Source organism: Neovison vison, chromosome 4, assembly GCF_020171115.1.
Source record: "Neovison vison isolate M4711 chromosome 4, ASM_NN_V1, whole genome shotgun sequence".
Classification (NCBI taxonomy): domain Eukaryota; kingdom Metazoa; phylum Chordata; class Mammalia; order Carnivora; family Mustelidae; genus Neogale; species Neogale vison.
The window spans coordinates 86524515-86540138 of NC_058094.1; the positions used below are offsets into that span (position 1 = coordinate 86524515).

The 15624-nt window shown below is 38.9% G+C and overlaps 1 protein-coding gene across 1 annotated transcript in view; it reads right to left on the bottom strand.

The window, feature by feature from the left end:
• The window catches only part of UBE2V2 (ubiquitin conjugating enzyme E2 V2), a 60081-nt gene that overhangs the window by 17755 nt on the left and 26702 nt on the right, over positions 1-15624 (bottom strand). The window lies entirely within an intron of this gene.

Here is a 15624-nt window from a genome sequence, read left to right on the forward strand (position 1 = left end):
TGAGAATAACTCTCCTCATGAATGTAACAGTTTCTTAGGACCCACCCTTCACCTCTGGGCCCAACCCAGCAATTATTCATGATCCACTAGTCCTTCTCACACCTCCCATTCTTAAGACTTTCTCACCCCTGCCTACTCTATTTTTAAAATCTTAACACAGATGTCTTCCCCTCTGCCTAGAATTCCCTAGCATTTCAAGTTTTCTCTTTCATTCTCAGTAAACCTGGTCTTTGCCATCACTGTGAACTCCAATCCCTAGAATCCAACCATGGTTCTTCTAAGTGACCACAACCTTTCCTAAAATTATTGGCCTGGCCTCTCCAAAGGATAGATCTTGTGGTCTCGCATGTTCTCAACAACATCAAGCTTGAAACATCCCCCAGTCCCACCACAAAAGTCTTGAAAAAATTAGGTAAATGTCCCCAGCAGCCTCTCTCTCTGGTTCTGGAGATTGCACATATATTCTTGTGTACTCCCTCTCATGCATGCACACACACAAAATGATGAAGCAGAAAAAAGTGACATCTATTTTTTTTTAGAGACATCTCTTCTAAAGCTAACTGTCAATTTGTGTAACCTCTCTCTTGGTAAAACCAAAACATCTTTCACTTATTAATTCATACTAATCCTTCCGGACATACAATGAAAAAGCAATAAATATTGTAACTTAAGAGAACACTAGCCATAGAATACTAGCACGGTACTGTGCTTTATTTTTTTTTCTTTTTTTTTCAGTTTTTTTTTTTTAATTTTTTTATTGATTTATTTGACAGAGAGAGATCACAAGCAGGCAGAGAGGCAGGCAGAGAGAGAGAGGAGGAAGCAGGCTCCCTGCTGAGCAGAGAGCGGGACTCGACCCCAGGATCCTGGGATCATGACCTGAGCCGAAGGCAGCGGCTTAACCCACTGAGCCACACAGGCACCCGGTACTGTGCTTTATTTATTAAAAAAAAAAAAAAGCTTGAAAATCTTGGGCCACAAAAATATGGAGCTGTCATAAATCACAAGAAACAAGAATAGTCATTATTACAACTATTATGATTATCAATAACCACTTGTTTAGCATACACTGTATGCTACTTTAAGCAAAATTAAATCATCCCATCCTAAAAGCACCCATTTTACCATTGTAGGAACTGGGATATAAAGAAGTTAAATGACCTACCCAAAGTCATACAAGCTGTAAGAGACAGATCCTCAATTTCTAGACCAAAGCCACTTTTAACCACCAAGCTGCACAGCAGTATAAACTACACAGGCAGCATATCCTGGCACAGATATAAGAATCAGACTGCCAAAGTCCAGTTCTGCTAACCACTTGATATGTGACCCCAGCCCTATTTTCTCATCTATAAAAGTGAGGTAACAGTAGTTCCTACCCACAGAATCACTGTGAAAACTAAACAAGGTAATCCATCTTAAACTCAATGTTGACTATGATGATCATTTCAGTTATCTGTTTTTAGAGAGAATTACATAAAACTTTAATTAACCTCCATCGAAGCTATGTGAGAAGAAAAGCTCTTTGTACAACCCTGTGGGGTGGACCCTAGAAATATTATCCTAAGCTGTAAGTTTCTATTCACCTAGCATTGCTACTTTCCTGTAACTGTATAGTCATTACCTCCACAATACATTGCTACTGAGTTTTTAAAGTAATCCTAAATGAACCTGATTACCCTTGCCCTTATGAAGTCATTCCCCAAGGATTACTATAAATTTGTATTATTATAAATTGTTACAAATGTGTCCTCCTAGTTAAAACAATTCAATCAAGTGACCTTGATGAGCATCCAAAACAACAAGGCAAACAATGTAAAATTAATGTTTCTCTTTACATAAGTGCCATAAAAATGAAAAACCTAGTTACTGCTAAACTTTTCACCCTTTCTTTATATAGCTTTCTGGGAAAATAGTTCTAAAACTGATAGCTCTATTACTGACAATACTAACATTTAAAAAGTTGTAGCAGCTTAGACTATTTTACTTTTAAAGTGTAAGACAAACAAAAACCAAAAAACACTGAGCCATATTTTCAAATTCAGGACTAGAGCACTGGCTTTATTTCACCCAACCACCAATGTCTATGAAGGAAAAAACAAAGCCACAAGATGGGCATATTACTCCATGAAAACTGAAGTATTAACAGCTACCTTCTAGATCTCTTGCCATCTATGAGTCTTTTTCTACAGTTCTACTTGTCTTTTTCCTGTATATCTGTGTGTGTTGTTTTGTTAACAGTTTTAAATATTTTACCTCCTTAGTCTGGGTTCAGTTAATAAATAACCCATAAATCTATCCTTTTCTAGCTGAAACTTTTAAAATGCTGTCAATATTTGGTCCAGGAGAACACCAGAGATCATCCAGTCCAAAACCAAACACTTTAGAGGAAAGAAAATTATCACCAGAAATGTTAGGTGATTATCCTAAAGTCACTTAACTATGTTTTTGTTGACAAACCAACTCCAAAACCCATCTCCAGGCTTCCTCCACTAATCAATCTAGTCTCTCCTTCATCACAATGAACCTGCACTTCTGAGCCGTAACACCAAAAATTACATTCACAATGCAACCAACTTAGGAAACATGCTTCCAGCTTTAAATCTAAAGGATATCAAATCCCAAATCATTTGCCTTTAATTCCCATGATACCAAAAATAAAAGCACAAATTTTTACCTTTTTCAAATTACAGCGAAAATAGTATAAGACCTTGAATAGTAATAAATCTATCAATATGTCCACACAAACATATGAGAAATGGTAACAAAGCAAATATACCAGTTTGCAACTAATCATCTAAATTAAGGAAGTTCTGGGACGCCTGGGTGGCTCAGTTGGTTAAGCGGCTGCCTTCGGCTCAGGTCATGATCCCAGCGTCCCGGGATCGAGTCCCGCATCGGGCTCCTTGCTTGGCAGGGAGCCTGCTTCTCCCTCTGCCTCTGCCTGCCACTCTGTCTGCCTGTGCTTGCTCTCGCTTCTCTCTCTATGACAAATAAATAAAATCTTTAAAAAAAAAAAAAATTAAATTAAGGAAGTTCTAAAGTAACACTAAAAAAAGATAAGCGATATTATACTTTTAGAGAGGGCAGTGTGGATTCCAGTTCCAGCAGCTGATGGTAGAACCATCAGTGCTTAAGTGCTGTGGGAGGTAAACAGTCTAAGATGTACAAAAGTCCCCAAAATTCAAGGAATAATTACGGTTACTATTTTAATATACTTCTCTTCAGATTATTCTCCATATACAAAATATGGTTTCCATGTTTTTTGCCAAAATGAGAACATGACTCATAGTTCTGTAACTTCCTTTTCCCCCTATTTATGAACATCTTTCTGTGACAGACATTATCAAATGCCATTTTAAAATGCCTGCTTGAGGGGCAGGGGTTGGGAGACTGGACCAGAGTAATGACCACCTACTCAAAAATTAAAGGAGAACACCTGTAGGAATGGAATAAATCTTTTCTGGGTTATGTGCTTTTCAACCATCCTTTAGCTGATCTTCAAGAACACTCAAGTTGGCAATGGGTCCCCTCCCCTGACCCCACTACCCAGAGTACCCAGAGGTTAAGGAAGAGAGTATCTGGGGCATGGGTGTCCCTCCCCTATCACACTACCTTAAGGAAGAGAGTAGCTGGGGCATGTGTGCTGTGGGAAGCAACCAGGTTGTTTACCTGTCCCCCTTCAGAGTTCTGACATGTGGGTTGCAACAAGCCTGAGCAGATACACTGTTAAGATAGAATTCATGAGGAGTCCCCACCTGTGCCGTTAGTTCTCTGGTCCTGCCCCATTGTGGGAGTTCTGAGTTCTCCTCAAACCCCAACAAGCTGATCTGATTAAAAATAACATACTTACTGAGCACCTCCTATGAGACAAACATTTGCTAAAAACTTTACAGGAGGAATTACTTCACTAAATCTCACCTTGTAAACTGATATAATATCACCATTTCACTAGATAAGAAAATTAAAGCTTAAATTATTAAGTGGAATCTTAGAAAATGAAAGTGCCGCTATTTAGGCATCTTTTTCACCAACAGAAAGAGTAATCTCATAAAATTCGATCTAATTACATGGAGAGTGACTGAATCAGGGTTGAATCTCTTAGCCATTAATTCTCCAATGAGACCTCATGGAACCCACGAGTCCCAGATGGAACTCTTTTCCCTAGCCACTACTAACTTGTCCAAAGTCCCTGCAAATCTTATGGGGATGAGACACATCTTGATCAACTGTGGAAGAAACTCTGACAAAATACATACAATTCTGAATTCCCTTAAAAGGAATCTTTCTATATGTCACACACTGGGTATACTCAAAACAGTCCTATCCAAGAAAAAAAACATAGCATTTTATATTTTTCAAATCACTTTCTCATACAGCCATTTATTTGTATGTAAAAGAAATCTTTTGGGCTATAATATAATGGACAGCTATATCCACATTTACAAAGACCAAAACATTAAATAACTTATTTAAGACCATGGTAAACTAACAACTGAGTCAAAACTAATATTCAAATTTCCCAACACGGTTACAACACTGTATCACTATATACTGTATTTCAAAATCCAGAAAATGTTATTCATTTTTACTTTTTTAAGTAAGCTCTATGCCCAATGTGGGGCTTGAACTCATCATCCCAATATCAAGAATAACATGCTCCACCAACTGAGCCATCCAGGCATCCCAAAATTCAAAAAATTTTTTAAAAGTAGGGAGATTATAGGGGTGCCTGGGTGGCTCAGCGAGTTAAGCCTCTGCCTTCGGCTCAGGTCATGATCTCAGGGTCCTGGGATCAAGCCCCACTTCGGGCTCTCTGCTCAGCGGGGAGCCTGCTTCCCCCCTCTCTCTCTGCCTGCCTCTCTGCCTACTTGTGATCTCTGTTAAATATATAAAATCTTAAAAAAAAAAAAAAAAGTAGGGAGATTATAGATCTGAGGGGCAAGATGGCAGAGAAGTAGAAGACCCTATTTCAACTGGTCCCCTAAAGTAAGCTAAGTATCCACCAGAACACTGTGAACACCCATGAAATCAGCCCGAGATGTAAGATTATACACTTCTGGCTCTCTACGAGGCAAAAGACATCAGTGGAGAGGGACCCACCAGAAGAGACCCCCTGGAAAGTAATACACCAATACGAAAGTGCCCTGTAATTGGGGACCAGGATTAACTTGGGAGTCTAGTTAAAAGCACTCAAAAAGAGCAAAAGACCTTAAGGGCAACTGGTGGAATCAGGCGGTCATAGGCACAGGCCTAACCCACGGTCCCAGGACCGTCACCACAAGAGACCACCCATGCCAGAGAGAGTTCAGCAGGGCCCCCCAGTCCATGGTCCCTGAGCCCGCAACTTTCAGCTGCTTGCACCACCACAGGGGCTGGGCATACATCCACCTGCGCCTGAGAGAACACAGCACAAACTCTAGTTGGGGTTCTTCTGCCCACAGCCTTCTGCAACCTCTGAGGCAGTGGAGTCTGAGCACACCCAGCACGAGCCTTGACTCCAGACAGTAATTCCAGCAAAGGCACCCACGGACCAATATCACTTGCAGTTTTAGTGGCACAGGGGTACAGAGACAAGCAGGGGCCTTGGGTGACCACCGGAATGGTGGCTGGGGGTGCATAACGCCTGTGGGAGGTTGTGGTTTTTAGTGGAGATTGCAAAGGGAGTCTGTGTGTTCTGGACCACCGAGAGGGCAACAGTCTGAGGCTTCTCTCTGAGGCAGAGGTCTGGGAGCAGACAGATTCTTTGCTCTGACCCTCTGAAAAGACACAAAAAACCCACCAAAGAACAAAAACCCCCAGAAAACAAAAGCCTGAAAATCCAGTTTCACAGAGCTCAGCCCGTTGAGACTCAACCCAAGCAAGATGATGGAAAACAACATGGGAGCGCCCCCACCCCAGAAGACAAGCCAAAAGAACAAGAGGACAACCACCACAGGGTCCCCATAAAACTGTAAAACCCCAACATGAGGGAGAAAACAATATATTAAGCTCCCAGTATTGCCCCCAAACCTGTATATTTCATATATAAAACTTTTTTTTAACTCGTTCTCACGATTCTTGTTTTTTTAATTTTTTTAACCTACTTAACATTACAACTAGAGGTTTAATACATTATTTCCATAACAGCTTTTTAACTTGAACTTTTTTTTTAAGATTTTATTTATTTACTTGACAAACAAACATCCAAGGCAGGCAGAGAGGCAGGCAGAGGAGTGGGGGGAAGCAGGATCCCCACCGAGCAGAGAGCCCAATACGGAGCTCAATCCCAGGACCCTGAGACCATGATCTGAGCTGAAGGCAGAGCCTTAACCCACTGAGCAATCCATGTGCCCCTAACTTGAACTTTTTTCATACATATAACTGTATTTCTGTCTTTTTTTTAATATACATATAGATATAAGCTTCAAAATAATCCTTTTTCCTATTTGACGCTACCCATATATATAAACCAGTTTCAATCTCCCTTTATCTCTGGAAAGTTGAGTCCTTTAACAAGGATAACAAGAAACACCCAGGAAAAACAAAATAACCTTCCTCGCCCACATCGAGATTTATAACCACACTCCCACTTTATTCCTCTGTCAGTGTTTCTGTGTATTTGACTCTGTTCTGGGTTATATTAATCTTATTCTTGGAGTTCATTTTGGTTGGGATTTTCTTTTTTTTTTTTTTTGTCCTTTACTTTGTCGGTCTTGTTTGTTCTTTTTTATGTACCTTATACATCTTACTTTGGGGGCTCTTTCTGGCTGTGTTTTTTTTTTCTCTCTCTCTCTCTCTTTTTTACTGGTGGGGACTTCTGATTGCTCCAAAACTTTCCAGGGTGTACCTTGCCTCAATTGTGGCTGATATATTCAGCTATACATTCCCTCAACAACTTCTCACCAAAATGACGAGTAGGAGGAACACCCAACAGAGGAAAAAATCAGAGACTGTGCCCTCCCCATTAGAACTATTGGATATGGACATAAACAGTATGTTGGAAAGGGAATTCAAGATAATAATTATCCAGGCAATGGCTAGGTTGGAGAAGACCATTAGTGACAACACAGAATCTCTAAGGGTGGAAGTGAGAGCCAATATGGCAGAAGTTAAAATGCTATCAATGAGATCCAATCTAATCTAAATACTCTAACAGCTGGGTTAACTGAGGCAGAAGACAGAATCAGTGATCTAAAAGACAAGGTGATAGAAAAGAAAGATCAGGAGCCCTGAAACAAACAGCTTAGAAGCCATGAAAACAGAATTAGGGAAATAAATGATGCCATGAAACATTCCAACATCAGAATTATTGGGATCCCTGAGGGAGTGGAGAAAGAAAGAAGAGTAGAAGATACAGCTGAATAAATTCTGGATGAAAATTTCCCCAATCTGGGGAATGGAACAAGTTTCGTGACCTAGAAGCAGAAAGGATACCCCGCCAAGATCAATGATCTAGAAAGACATCCAGACACTTAACTGTGAAATTCACGTATCATAATTTCAGACAGGAGGTCTTAAGGACAGCTAGGGGGAAGAGATTCCTTACATACAGAGGAAGGACCAACAGAATAACGTCAGATCTTCCAAAGAAATCTGACAAGCCAGAAAGGGCTGGCAAGACATTCAGGGCACTAAGTGAGAAGAACATGCAGCCAAGAATACCTTATCCAGCAAGGCTGACATTCAAAATGGATGGAGAGATAAAGAGCTTCCAAGACTCGCAAAATTTAAAAAGGTATGTGACCACACAGCTGGCACTACAAGAAATGTTAAGAGGTGTTCTATAAAAAGAAGAAAGATCCCAAGTGCCATAAAACAGAAATTTACAGAGACAATCATAGAAACAAGGATTACACAGGCAACATGATGTCAATAAAAACTTATATTTCAATAATTACTCTCAACATGAACGGCCTAAATGCTCCCATAAAACAGCATAGGGTGGCAAACAAGTTAAAATGACAGGACCCGGCCATATGCTGTCTACAACAGACACATTTGGAACCTAAAGATATATCCAGACTGAAAGTGGAGGGATGGAGAACCATCTTTCATGCCAATGGGCCTCAAAAGAAAGCTGCGATAGCAATTCTCATATCAGATAAATTAGATTTTAAGCTTAAGACAGTAGTCAGAGATACAGAAGGATACTACATCATTCCTAAATTGTCTATCCACCAAGAATATCTAACAATTGTAAATATTTATGCCCCCAATACGGGAGCAGACAACTATATAAGCCAACCGTTAATCAAAATAACATGGGGTGCCTGGGTGGCTCAGTGGCTTAAAGCCTCTGCTCAGGAGGAAGCCCTGCTTCCTCCTCTCTCTCTGCCTGCTTCTCTGCCTACTTGTGATCTTTGTCTGTCAAATAAATAAATAAAACCTTATAAACAAAATAGTCATATTGATATGAACACATTAATTGTTGGGGATCTTAACATAGCACTCTCAGTAACATATCATCCAAGCAGAAAGTCAATAAAGAAACAAAAGCACTTATGACATATTGAACCAGATGAACCTCTCAGATATATAAAGAACATTCCACCCTAAAAAAACAGAATACTCATTCTTCTTGAGCTCACTTTCCCCAGAACAGACCATAATGGGTCACAAAGCAGGAATCAACAGATACCGAAAGACTGAGATTATTCCCTGCATATTCTCAGAATACAATGCTTTGAAACTGAACCACAAGAACTGAATCACAAGAAAAAGTTTGGAAGGAATTCAAACACTTGGAAGCTAAAGACCACCCTGCTCAAGAATGTTTGGATCAACCAGGAAATCAAAGAACAACTTAAAACAATTCATATAAGCCAAGGAGAATGAAGACACATAAATCCAAAACCTATGGGATACAGCAAAGGTGGTCCTAAGGGGGAAATTCATAGCCATCCAAGCTTCCCTCAAAAAAAACTGAAAAATCCCAAATACATCAGCTCTCTTTAAACCCTAAAGAACTTGAGAATCAAAAAACAAATTAAGCCAACCCCACACACAAGAAGGGAAATAATCAAGATCAAAGCAGAGATCAATGAGATAGAACCTAAAGAAACAGCAGAACATATCAAAAAAACTAGAAGCAGATTCTTTGAAAGAATCAATGAGATCAATAAACCACTGGCCAAGCTAATCCAAAAGAAAAGAGACAGGACCCAAATTACTAAAATTATGAATCAAAAGGGAGCAATCACCATTAACACCAAGGAAATAGAAAAAATCATCAGAAATTACTATCAACAGTTATATGCCAATAAGTTAAGCAATCTAGATGAAATGGATGCATTCCCAGAAATCTATAAACTTCCAAAACTGAATCAGGAAGAAACTGACAACCTGAACAGACCAATATCTACTAACGAGATTGAAGCAGTGATCAAAAACCTCCCAAAAAAACAAGAGTCAGGACCTGACGGATTCTCTGGAGAATTCTACCTAACATTCAAAAAGGAAATAATACCTACTCTCCTGAAGCTGTTTCAAAAAATAGAGAAGGAAAACTTCCACACTCTTTCTATGAAGCCAGCATTCCCCTGATCCCGAAACCAGGCAAAGACCCCACATGAAAAAGGAGAATTTCAGACCAATATCCTTGATGAATATGGATGCCAAGATTCTCACCAAGATCCTAGCTAACAGGATCCAAAAGTACATTAAAAAGATTACCCACCATGACCAGGTAGTTGTTTTCCCTGAGATGCAAGGGTGGTTCAACATCCACAAATCAATCAACATGATAGAACAAATCAATAAAAGAACCACATGGTCCTCTCAATGCAGAAAAAGCAGGTGACAAAATACAGCAACCATTACTGATTAAAACAATTCAAAGTATAAGGACAGAGGGAACATTCCTCAATTTCATAAAATCTATCTATGAAAAACCCACAGAAGTTATCATTTTCAATGACGAAAAACTGACAGCCTTCCCACTGATATCAGGAACATGACAAGGATGCCTACTCTCGCCACTGTTGTTCAACATAGTACTAGAAGTCCTAGCAACAGCAATCAGAAAACAAAAGAAATAAAAGGTATTCAAATTGGCAAAGAAGTCAAACTCTCTCTCTTCACAGATGACATACTTTATATAAAAAATCCAAAAAACTCCACTCCCAAACTACTAGAACTCATAGAGCAATTCAGTAATGTGGCAGGATACAGTATCAGTATACAGAAATTGGCTGCTTTCTTATACACTAACAATGAAAATAAAGAAAGGGAAATGAGAGAATCGATTCCATTTACTATATCTACCTGGGAATAAACTTAACCAAAGAGTTTAAAGGATGTGTACTCTAGGAACTATAGAATACTCATGAAAGAAACTGAAGAAGACACAAAAAGATGGAAAAGAATTCCATGCTCATGCATCAAAGAATAAACATTGTTAAAATGCCTTTACTGTGCAGAGCAATCTATACTTTCAATGCCATCCTGATCATAATTTCTATCAGCATTACGCAAAGAGCTGGAACAAACAATCCTAAAATTTTTATGGAACCAGATGAGACCACAAATTGCTAAGGAAATGCTGAAAAAGAAAAACAAAACTATGGGCACCACATTGCCTGATTTCAAGCTTTACTACAAAGCTGTGATCACCAAGACAGCATGGTACTGGCACAAAAACAGACACACAGAACAATGGAACCAAGTAGAGAGCCCAGATATGTACCTTCCACTCTATGGTCAAATAATCTTCAACAAAGCAAGAATAAAATATCTAGTGGAAAACAGTCCCTTCAATAAATGGTGCTGGGAAAAGAGGACAGCTGTGTGTAGAAGAAACTCAACCATTCTCTTACACCATACACCAAGATAAACTTGAAATGGATAGAAGACCTCAACGTGATGCAGGAATCTATCAAAATGCTAGAGGAGAAATAGACCGTAACCTCTTCGACATCGGCCACAGAAACTCCTTCCAAGATATGTCTCCAAAGGCAAAGGAAACAAAAGCAAAAAAGAACTTTTAGGACTTCATCAAGATCAAAAACTTGTGCTCAGTCAAGAAAGCAGTCAACAAAGAAAGAGGCAACCCACGGAATGGGAGAAGATATTCGCAAATGACGCTACAAAGGGCTGATACCCAAGATCTATAAAGTACTCCTCAAACTCAACACACAATACAGATAATCACATCCAAAAATGGGCAGAAGACATGAACAGACACTTCTCCAAAGAAGACATATAAATGACTAAAAGACACAGGAAAAAATGTTCATCATCATTAGCCATCAGGGAGATTCAAATCAAAACCACATTGAGATACCACCTTACACCAGTTAGAAGGGCCAAAATTAGCAAGACAGGAAACAACAAGTGTTGGAGGGGATGTGGAGAAACCCTCCAACACATGTTGGAGGGAACCCTCTTACACTGTTGGTGGGAATGCAAGTTGGTGCAGCCACTTTGGAGAACAGTGTGGAGATTCCTCAAGAAATTAAAAATAGAGCTTCCCTATGACCCTGCCATTGCACTACTGGGTATTTACCCCAAAGATACAGATGTAGTGAAAAGAAGGGTATCTGTACCCCAATGTTTTATAGCAGCAATGTTCACGGTCGCCAAACTATGGAAAGAACCAAGATGCCCTTCAACGGACGAATGGATAAAGAAGATATGGTCCATATATACAATGGAATATTATGCCTCCATAAGAAAAGATGATTACCCAAATTTTGTAGCAACATGGATATGACTGGAGAAGATTATGCTGAGTGAAATAAGTCAAGCAGAGAGCCAATTGTCATATAGTTTCACTTACTTGTGAAGCATAAGGAATAACACAGAGGACATAGGGAGATGGAGAGGAGAAGTGAGTTGGGGGAAATCAGAGCAGGAGATGAACCATGAGAGACTGTAGACTCTGAGAAACAAACTGAGGCTTTTATAGAGGATGGGAATGGGCGGGTTACATGAGCCTGATGGTGGGTATTAAGGAGGACATGTATTGCATGGAACACTGGGTGTGGTGCATAAAAAATGAATCTTGGAACACACACAAAAAAAGTAAAACAAAATTTTAATAAAATAAAAAAGTAGGGAGATTACAGAATGTATTCAACTTAAAATACGTTATTTTCTAAAAATCACTCACTGTTGTAATTTGTCATATAAACAAATACCGTAAAGAATTTCTGTAATTTGGGACACCTGGGTGGCTCAGTGGGTTAAGCCTCTGCCTTCGGCTCAGGTCATGATCTCAGGGTCCTGGGATGGAGCCCCACATCAGGCTCTCTGCTCAGCAGGGAGCCTGCTTCCCCCTCTCTCTGCTTGCCTCTCTGCCTGCTTGTGATTTCTCTCTCTCAATCAAATAAATTAATAAAATATATATTAAAAAAAAGAATTTCTGTAATTTTTCATGTGAAAAAGTACTGTAAAGAAAGCATTAAAATTGAAGTCCAAGAATTTCTGGTTTATGGTGCTTAAAATCATATATTAGTAAAAGGATTTATAAAACTTTTCTGCTAATATTCCGTAATTTTTCAGTAATTTAAGACAAATATTTGATTTTTACATTATTATCTTCCTTAATGGAACAAATAACATCACGAAAACATAACGCAGAGGGACACACATAAGGCAGCAAAGTAAGAGGTGACCTCTATTTTGTCATCCATTCACTACTGTATTAATTCACACCTACATTCAAAAATCATTTGAGTACTACTAGATTCAATTACTACGTAGACTAGGAAGTTGAGACTAGGAGTACTAAAACCCTGCTTTCAAGAACTTTATAGTCTATGAGAGAAAGAGAGACAGCATAATACAATGTGAAAAACTGTCTGGGAGCATTTAGAAAGGACAACTTACCCCAAAAGGGGGACAAGGAAAGTCTCCTAAAGGAAGAACTCTCCAGATTCACCATAAAGATGAACAGTGGGTGAAAATACGTAAGATGTCAGCAGAAAAAAACTATAAAACATAAACAAAAAAACATCAAAAATCTGGGGGAAAAAAAAAAAAGCAATGTGCTACATGACAAACTTATTCCAAAGATTAAGTTCTCAAATTACTCTACAGAGTCTTCCAATTTAAGCTGAAATTCCAACAGCCTTGCCCTTTGAACCTGACAAAACAGTTCTAACATTCTTCTAGCAAATCTGAAAGGCAAGACTCTGGAGAAAATTTTTAAAGAAAAAGAAACAGAGGAAATAGTTTTTCCTAGATACTAAGATTTCCTCATCAACCAAAGAATGTGAATGTGACAAAGGTAATCTGAAACTAACGGCGGAGGTGGCCCCAAAACAGATACATGCTCAGAAAAAAACATCAAATAAAGCCGAAATCCAGCAAGAGAAGATTAGAACAGAAATCAATGATATAGAAATTTAAAAAAACAAAAAACAAAAAACAGTAAAGCAAATCAATAAAACCAGAAGGTATTAATTTGAAAAAATTAACAAGATTGATAAACCCCAGCCAGACCTACCAAAATGAGAAAGTACCCCTGAAACAAATAATGTATTATATATTAATAATAAAATTTTAAAAAAATAAACAAAAATAAAGAAAAAGGACCCAAATCAGTAAAATCATAAATGAAAGAAAGATCACAACCAACACCAAAGAAATAAAATTGTAAAAACATCATGAGCAACTATATGCCAACAAATTAGGTAATATGGAAGAAATGGATACATCCCTAGAAATATATAAACTAACAAAACTGAAACAGGAAGGAAGAGAAAACCTGAACAGACACATAACCAGCAAAGAAATTGAAGCAATAATCCAAAATCTCCCAACAAACCAGAGTCCAGTCCAGATCGCTTCCCAGGGAATTCTACCAAGCATTTAAAGAAGACCTAATACCTATTCTTCCAAAACTGTCCAAATAAATTGAAATGTGAGGAAAACTTACAAACTCATTGTATGAAGTAATCACTACCTTGATCCTAAAACCAGACAAAGACCCCCCTAAAAAGGAGAATTACAGACCAATACCCTGATAAACATGGATGTAAAAATTCTCACCAAGATACTAGTGAATAGGGGGCGCCTGGGTGGCTCAGCGTGTTAAACCTCTGCCTTTTGGGCTGCCTGGGTGGCTCAGTGGGTTAAGCCTCTGCCTTCAGCTTAGGTCATGATCTCAGGGTCCTGGGATCGAGTCCCACATCGGGCTCTCTGCTAGGAAGGGAGCCTGCTTCCTCCTCTGACCTTCTCCTCGCTCATGCTCTCTCTCACTGTCTCTCTCTCAAATAAATAAATAAAATCTTTAAAAAAAAACAAAAACAAAAACACAAACCCTCTGCCTTTGGCTCAGGTCATGATCTTAGGGTCCTAGAATTGAGCCCCGATGGGTACTCTGCTCAGCAGGGTACCTGCTTCCTCCTCTCTCTCCCTCTGCCTACTTGTGATCTCTGTAAATAAATAAATAAAATCTTTAAAAATTAAAAAAAAAAAAGAAGAAGAAGAAGAATCACTTAAAAAAAAAAAAAAAGATACTAGTAAATAGGATCCAACAGTATACCAGAAGGATTATTCACCACCACCACCAGGAGCGGGATTTATTCCTGGGCCGCAGGGGTGGTTCAACATCTGCAAATCAATGTGATACACTACATTTTAAGAGAAAAGATAAGAACCATATAATCCTCTCAATGGATGCAGAAAAAGTTTTTGACAAAATATAGCGTCTTTTTTTTTTAAGATTTTATTTATCTATTTGCAGATAGAGAGATGGCACAAGCAGGGGGAGGGGCAGGCAGAGGGCAAAGCAGGCATCCTGCTGAGCAAGGAGCCTGATGTGGGACTGGATCCGAGGAACCTGGCATCATGATCTGAGCCGAAGGCAACCACTTAACCAACTGAGCCACCCAGGTGTCCCTACAGCATCCTTTCTTGATACAAAAAAAAAAAAACCACTCCATAATGTACGAATAGAGGGAACATACCTAAACATCACAAAGGCCATACAAAAGATCCGCAGAGACTATCATACTCAACAGGGAAAAACTGAGAGTTTTCCCCCTAAGGTCAGGAATATGACACAGAACATCAACTCTCATCACTGTTGTTCAAAACAGTACTAGAAGTCCTAGCCTCAGCAATCAGTCAACAAAAGAAATAAAAGGCATCCAAATCAGCAAAAAGGAAGTCAAACTTTCACTCTTCATAGATACTCTACATAAAAAACCCAAAAAACTCCACCAAGAAATTGCTAGACTGAAACAGGAGTTCATCAAAGTCACAGGATATAAAATCAACATAAGAAGTCAGTTGCATTTCTATGCACTAGCAAAGAACAGCAGAAAGAGAAATCAACAAATCAATCCTGTTTACAACTGCACTAAGAAGGAACAGATACCTAGGAATAAACCTAACCAAAGAGGTACCCTAAGAACTACACAACACTTACGAAAGAAACTGAGGAAGACACAAAGAAATCCAAAAACATTTGTGCTCATGGACTGAAAGAACAAACAACGTTAAAAAGTCTATTCTACCCAAAGCAATCTACATATTCAATGAAATCTCTAACAAAATACCATCAGCATTTTTCACAGACTGGAACATAATCAATCCTAAAACGTGTACGGAACCAGAAAAGTCATCAAATAGACAAAGAACTGCTGAAAATCAAAGATGAAGGTAAAACAATTCACAGACTTCAAACTGTATTAC